The sequence below is a fragment of the Pholcus phalangioides genome, unplaced genomic scaffold, assembly GCF_987345545.1.
Source record: "Pholcus phalangioides strain wild (caught in Gottingen) unplaced genomic scaffold, Ppha-v1.0 ptg000172l_1, whole genome shotgun sequence".
Classification (NCBI taxonomy): domain Eukaryota; kingdom Metazoa; phylum Arthropoda; class Arachnida; order Araneae; family Pholcidae; genus Pholcus; species Pholcus phalangioides.
The window spans coordinates 7,318,441-7,326,676 of record NW_028301637.1 but is presented as its reverse complement, the minus strand read 5'-3'; the positions used below and the strand labels follow the sequence as shown (position 1 = coordinate 7,326,676).

Here is an 8,236-nt window from a genome sequence, read left to right as displayed (position 1 = left end):
AAAGGCTAGACAGGCTCAAGACGACTCGAATAGAGAGATTCGATGAACAGTCAAGTTCTGTTTAAACTTTACGAGAAACTTATTAGCTCTCTGATTAGCTTGTAAATACGTGTAAATTGCTGTTCTGTAAATAAATCTGTGTTTGTCCGTCGAACCGCTTCTTGTTTTTGCAATCCCGAAGTCTTGTGGAAAATTATCCGCAACAATATCTTCGTGACGTCACAACCCGGGTCCTACCGCGTACACGCTTCGCTTTACTCGAGCATTTCAAACTCGCAACAAACATGTATTTTTTTACTATTGCAAGGAAAAATTCATGATGAATTTTCTTTTTTTTTATTACAATTATTACCTAGTACGGTATACGAAAACACTGAATATTAAATTAATGAATTAAATATGAAAATAACAGAGGTTTCAAATTCTCTGCCAACAAGTATTTCTAGATATTTTTTGCTCCCAAGCAAATATTTTTTTCAAAATCAGGCAATATATTTGATTGTTCAGCGGTTTTTTTTTAAAATTTATATAGCTTATTAGAATTTGTATTTAAAACAAAAGGGTACACAGGCAATGCACACATACAAAAAAAACACAACGTTATTAAAATATTTTTTATTCTCTGAACTACATCCATATTATCAATCTAATTCAAAGGGAAATTGGTTGCTTATACAAGGATGACGTCACTCTCCGCTACCATACGAAGGTTTAAACAACTGGCTGTTGCGAAGATATATTTTTGGAAAGAGAGAAAATTCAACTGCCCCTGCGGGGAATCGAACCCACGTCCTTTCACTTTCCGGGTGAACGCCCTAGACCACTAGACTACAGAGGCACCGAATCGCTCAATCGGTCTGGTCTAAGTCTGGTCCGGCCGTCCATGTACGGTCTCTTTCAGTGTACACGAGCTCCAAGGAAAGATTGAGAGATTAGGTACCTCTGTAGTCTAGTGGTCTAGGGCGTTCACCCGGAAAGTGAAAGGACGTGGGTTCGATTCCCCGCAGGGGCAGTTGAATTTTCTCTCTTTCCAAAAATATATCTTCGCAACAGATAGTTGTTTAAACCTTCGTAAATTGGTTGCTCTTCTAAACATAATCATAAATTTTTTTGTAAATGTTCAAATTTATTAATGAATGGGGGAAACTTCGAAGACACAACATTTCAACATTTTGATCGGATAATTAAAAGTATACATATACTCTTTTAGTTGATCCATGAAATGAGATTTCGTTTATATATTTACACTTTATTTACAACAGATAATATTTACATCATACAAACAGGAATGTTGGTAGAGAAAAATGTGGCCCGTGTACGGGGAGACATAGACACGTTCCTCGTGGAGTAGGACGACATCAACAACAAACATACAGAGCCCGATGGCTTTGACTACAGACTTTTATTGTGTTGCCTCCAGCAGAAATATAATAATGAGTATACAAGCTGGGAGATTCTACACAGCGCCATCATGCGAGTCACACTACTCTCCTGTAATATCACACATTATGAAAAGTCTTACTCTTATTGTACTCATTTATAAAATTCTTTGTTGTAGCAGGATCGTAGCCCTAACAAAACTGTTGGAAGTATGTTCACCCAGTTGATGTTCGACCTAGCTATCAGAGCTGCTTTAAGTTGTCGATGAGTTCTTTAAATCATTCCATTAGCTTGAAGATGATAAGGTGTCGTCCTGATGTGCTGAATGCCAAGGAGTTTGGTGAGCTCGTGAAAGATGGAGCTTTCGAATTGTCGACCTTGGTCCTTTGTTATTTTCTCTGCAGTTCCAAAACGACTGATCCAACCAGAATGGAATGTTGGAGCAAGAGTGACTGCTGTCATGTCCGGCATCGGTAAAACTCCAATCCAACGGCGTGGATTAATATCGTACAATTTATATATATTATAATATATATATATTATAATATATATATTATATATATATTATAATATATATATTATATATATATTATAATATTATAATATATATCGTAATTAATATCGTAATATAAGTGGACCGATGATATCGATGTGGACGTGCTTGAAACGAGCGTCTGGCATTTCTATTTTTCCTGGAGCGGAAACAGTATGTTTGTGCACCTTTAACTTTTGGCAAGGCATATAATATGAGTCCAGGTGGTGCAGTATTTTCGAATTGACGGCCATACAAAGCGATCGCAAACAAGATGTGTTGTGGCTTTGATGCCTAGGTTATTGATACTAGACATCTATTGACATAGATTGTGAAGAATACCGAAAACGTGTCTTCAAAGAGTATTCGGTGTATATGGACGTACTCGATTGGAAGATGTGTCACATCAACTAAATTGCAGATATTGAGTTTCAATGAGGAGGAATGCTTGAAAGAGTCGAGTTCACTGTCGGTCTCTTGAGTTTCTGCGATTTTCGAATAGTCTATTGATGGAGGGCATGCAGTGGCTTGTATTCTAGAAAGAGAATCAGAGACTTGGTTCTGTATGCCTAATATATGTCGTATGTCGACGGTATGTTGTCCGATGAAGTCAAGATGTCATGTTTGTCTGAGAGATGTCGTGTGAGGCTTTGGACGAAACGCAAACGTCAGGGGTTTATGATCGGTGTAGAGGATGAAATGTTTCCCTTCGATCATGTGTTGAAATCGCTTCCCTGCCGCATACGCTGCTAATAGCTTTCTGTCGTAAGCGCTATAATTCATTTCAACTTCCTGGAGTAGAAAGCGAGAGGCTGCCAGTGCGAGTTGGCAAGCTGTTGTAGGCAGACACCGATTGCTGCGTTGGATGCGTCTACCATGATAGAGAGTTCGGCTGATGGATGTGGAAAAAGCAAGAATAGTTGCAGAAACAAGTTTTTGCTTGCAATCTACGAAAGCTTGATCTGATGTTTCAGTCCATTCGATCTTCGCGTTGCTTTTGACTTTATTTTGAAGATATGAACACCGTGGAGCTTGTGTTTCTGCTAACCCAAGAAGGAATCTTCGATAAAAATTCAACATTCTTAGAAAACGTTGAAATTTTTGGATGGTCGCTGGTCTTGGGAAATCTTCTATCGCCTTCACTATATCATGATGAAGTTGCGAAATCCCTTTTGATGATATCCTGTGTCCAAGAAATATGTGACTTCATCTTGGAAGAATTTACACTTCAGAGAATTGATCTTTAGACCATGGTCGGCCAGACGTTTCAAAACTATGTCCAGGTGCCATTTCAGCTGTTCAGAGTTCTCTGATACGATGAGGATGTCATCCAGGTACCCCACTGAAAAATTGGGACCAGCCAACTTTTGGTTGATGTGCCTCTGAAATGTCTGGGCGGCATTGCAAAGTCCGTAGGGCTGCAAAAGAAATTCATGAAGTCCGAACGGTGTGATGACGGCAGTCTTGGGCACTTCAGCTTCTGCCAATGAAATTTGTTGATACGCCGAGACGAGGTCGATGGTAGAGTAGATTGCAGGGCCATGAAGCGTGTGGGTTAGGTCATGTGTATAAGGGATGGGATATCTGTCTGGTGGTGATCTTATTTAGCTGACGGTAGTCACCGCAGATACGCCACGCACCGTTAGGTTTCTTGACCATATGAATTGGACTGGCCCATGCACTATTAGATGGCCGACGTATAATCCTTGTTTTTGCACGTCCAGAAATTGCTTTTTGGAGCAATATAACTTTCCCAGAGAGAGAGAGACGGTGAGCTTTAGCAAAAAATTGGCCTACCTGTTGTCTCGATCATTCGATGACATGTTCACAATATGGTTTGGTGTTCTGCGAAGATTTGAAGATTTGCTCAGCAGGCTCTGATAAGTTGCATCACAGTCGAAAAGCTTGAATGCACTTCTGATTTCTTTAGTTGACAGTGTGCAGTGAGTTTCATCCTCATGTCGAGGAGACATCGTCATCGTATGTCCGGAAGCAAATTGCAGTTGTACAAAATATCGGCTCCAAGAATCGGTTTCGGTACCGCGGCCAAGAGTTACAAGGTAACAAATATGGCGACTTCCTGTGCGACTTATGAAAGAAACGAATCTAAATTAAAGAAACATAGAAATGAATCGGTTTTTTTTCTTCTTTTTAATGGGAGCTAGATATTTCGAATTTTTTTTTAACTTCAAGTTATCAATCCGGCTGGTTTTCCTTCAAAATATGCTTGATTAAAGCTGCAGAATTTTTTCAATGTAATTTATATAGACCCATAATTAATTTCAAGACATCCTAAACTACACTCATGTCCATAAATTAAGGATAATGCCAGCTCCGGCAAATAAAGGTTCAGAAACAAAACAAACGTTACTTATTCATAAAGCCCATTTATTAAGCAAAAGATAAAGAACAGAAACGATGGTGTATGTATGATACCATTCATAAAAACTACGATTTTTGGCTCCCTGGAGCAATTGTAAAAAATATCTCCTTTACAAAAACTTACTATTACATGGTTGGTATGATGGTTAATACATTGTATGTCTCCCATGCGATGAAATACAGTCCGTACAACGCCTAGGCATGCTGAGTATCAAATTATCGATCTGATCTTGGGCAAGATCACTCCACTCAGCAAGCAATACTCTCCGAAGTTCCGGTACACATGTAGGAGGTGGTTGACGGGCTGTAACTCGTCGGTCAAGCATGTCCCACACATGCTCTATCGGATTCAAGTCAGGTGAGAATGCTGGCCATTCCATACGGGTTATATCCTCAGATTCAAGGCATTCGTTTACGATGTTTGCTCGGTGAGGATGGGCGTTGTCATCCAAACACAAATTCTGCGCCCATGGCACCCCTAAACAAACGTACATGTTGTTCCAGAATGATGTCCCGATAAATTTGGGCTTTCATGGTTCCGGTCTGAACATGCAGATCTGTTCGGGGACCCAGTATAATTCTACCCCAAACGAGCAATGCTGCACCACCGTAACGGTGTCGTTCAATGGTGTTGCCTTGGTGGTAACGGGTACGTGACGTTCCCCATATGAAAGTCCGACGTGAATCAGACTGCAAGCTAAACCTGGACTTGTCGGAAAACATCACACAAGCCCACTGTGACGATGTCCACATTGCATGTTCTCTACTCCAGGCTAATAGCTGCCGACAGTGAGCGGAACACATCTGACGAGCATATAGACCAATATCTCCCAAACGTCTGTACACGGTTTGCCTTGAAACTGTAGTACCTGTGGCTGCAGATAGCTGACGAGACAGGTCGGATGCTGTGCTCCGTCTGCTTCTTTTGGCAGTTACTGCCAAATACCGGTCTTCATTCGGCGTTGTAACTCGGGGGCGACCTGTACTGTAACGTCTACTGACATTTCCGTTATCTTGGAATCGTTGCCAAAGCCTACAGATGACACTTTGGGCAATTCCAAGTTCCTCGGATACTTCCATGTGAGTACGCCCACATTCCAGGCGGCCGATAATTCTACCATTAAAAAATCATCCACATGCGTCCTCTGTGTCATAACTCTGTGTCAAAATTCTTTTAACCGAATACGTCTTTTAATTGAAGACTTATTTTAATTGAAGTTTCTTTTAATTGAAGACTTGGCATTAAAGTTATTTTTAGTGTTTGTGTAATTATTCAGGAATACTTTAGATATAATTTTTATGAAATCATAACAGAGAGAGATGCTTACCACAAACACCTTTGAATATTTTCCATCATCTTGTATTGATGTCAAAATTGATAACCAGACTTTTAATTGAAGCTTCCTTACAAAATGTTCCTCGCTTAACATAAATTCTGGGCATTATCAAACCAACTAACTTCTCGACTTCAAGAAGTGCACAACATTTTCCTGCTAGATGTTTCACGTTTGAGTTCTGTACCATACACTAAGACACCTACATTTTGCAGCAATACTTGAAGTAATATGCATGAGGTAGTATCAGTTTATTTGAATTCCTCTCAAGGTGAATACGGCTGGATTGGTGAAATAAAATATTGATGTTCATAATATCAATTGGGGGGAACAGCGAGCAGCTTCCATAAAACGCAGTTTCAACTGTTCATGGAGAAAGGATAAAGTTTCACTTATTTTACCACGAAGTACACTTTGGGTCTTTTCCTAGAAACCACTCGCAAGAAGACTCAGGTGCAAATGATTATCGTGCGAGACAGTGACACTCTTTGAACTGCTTTTCTTGTTTGCTGCATTGATTTCATTATTTCTTTCTTCTGGTGAATTTCTTTTAATTGGTAACTTTGTTGTCAAACACAATGATTATCCAGCAAGGATTATCACATCAGGGATACTGAATGAAGGAACGCTAGGACTTTGCCACCGGACTTATCCCGTTGCCGAGATCTCTTCCAGCCCAGCTTCGTGGCAGAGTCTGGAACACTTTATTTTGTGTCAAAAAAGAAGAAAAAACATACAAAATTTTACAACATATTTTCCCCTGACAATTGGGTACTGCCGCGATTTCAAATTTTGTGGTGATTGCAGACGAGATGGGGTTGGGAGTTGTAGAAAAGTTTCTGGGTTTCTTTAAGATGGATGAATGTACGTATATTAGGATGGAGATATATTTTAAAAGCAAAATGGGAGGGGGGGCCATGCCATCTCATCTGTTATCCTACACTTGTCATACTATATACACAGGATGCAAAAAAAAACGAAATGAGAATCTTATTGTGAAATATAAAATAGCCATCAGAGCGAGTCATCTCGCTTAACACCTTATTGATGAGTAACATGAATACGACAATATGAGTACGAACGTGTGTTGTGAACATAAAATGCACGAAGAACTTAAATAGAGGAAAGAGAAATACACATATACATATATATAACTGCCAGGCAGAGTCGTCTCGCTCTACACCTATTTTGCTGAGCAATGTGGGATTAGTTTAAATGGGGGATAGTCTGGAGAGAGCCTTAACTAAGGATCAGCTTCGCTCTTGTTTCGTTCTCTTGCTGGTTATATTTATATTAAAGAAAAAATGAATATATAAAAAATAAAAATGTATGTAATGGTTATTATGAAACCTTTCGTGTCCTCCCGCCTACCTCCCCCGCTAGAATAGTAGAAGGGAGGACACTTGTGGTTATTACATTTACATGATTGTTACGGGAATGTCATAAAAATTCTTGTTCGGGCCCCGTTAGTACATGCTATATCTTGTACATATAATAGTTATGTATTAGTAGTGGCAGTCATGTGGATACGATTTTTGTTGTTGTTTTTGTCTATTTCTGTTTTTCCCCTTATTTTTGTAATACTTAAAACATTATATTATAAATCTGGTCGACAGATTTTTTTGTTTTTCGTTGGCGTGTATATATTTCGCAAGACTTGTAATCCTTGCTGCTGTGTATTTGTTCATCACATCAGGGGGGGGGGGGGCTAAAATTGGATTTCTTTCCTCAGTACGACGAGGGGTCTTTCGTTTCTCCTTGATGATCGCCTTGTTGACCTACAGCTAAAATACAACGCCACAACAGGCAAATTGCCCAACGAGGTGGCTGACTTAAGAACATCATGGATCCCCGAGCCATTTTTTGGAGGCCCTACCTACTACTGCTACACCACACACCCCCACCCCCGGAACCCTTAACGAATCGGTACATGCGGGAGTGTACGTGTAGTGAAACCTGACGTGAAGTTTTTTGTTTCTCTGTAATGCTTGTTATGTGTAGTGCTGCCATCTGCCACCAGTTTTTCTAACTATGAGTGAAGTGTTATGATTGAATGATTTATCGTTGTAGGACTGTTGGCGAGACTTTTTAACGGGGAGATCGGCTCGCATTTGCGCCTTGAAGTTGGGAACCACAGAAAACCAACTTCAGCCGACCACCACTGTGGGGTTCGAACCCGGATCCTCGCATCGCGAGTCCGTCACTATAACCACTCGACCACCGCAGCGGCTGGAAACCCGGAATACTGTTTATGACCGACTCTCAAGTCAAGACTGTGTCCCATAAATTCGTCAATAGTTTGAAAATTCGTAAATATTGGAGGAAATGGTTATATTTGAATGCGGTTTGCAAAGGATTTATTCTCACGAAGGGAAATAATTATAATTTTTTTTAGGAACAAAAAAATATTAGTTCCAATTTTAATCGATCGACTTGATTGAATCTGAATCGTTCTTCCATCATTTCTGCGTCCGAAACATTCTTAAATTTTCAGCCGGTGGCTCTTGACTAAAGTAAAACAACTTCACCAATAGTTTTATCCAGCAATGTTAACATGACAATAAAAAACCTTATGTAAGCACCAGTAACAGGATAATTCAAAAATGAA

At 39.8% G+C, this 8,236-nt stretch overlaps 1 non-coding gene across 1 annotated transcript; it reads right to left on the bottom strand.

Annotated features, from left to right (window-relative positions):
- Window positions 1-764: 764 nt before the first annotated feature.
- On the bottom strand, window positions 765-838 carry TRNAS-GGA (transfer RNA serine (anticodon GGA)). Its single transcript has one exon. It is a non-coding gene; the product is annotated as a tRNA-Ser (tRNA).
- Window positions 839-8,236: the final 7,398 nt, after the last annotated feature.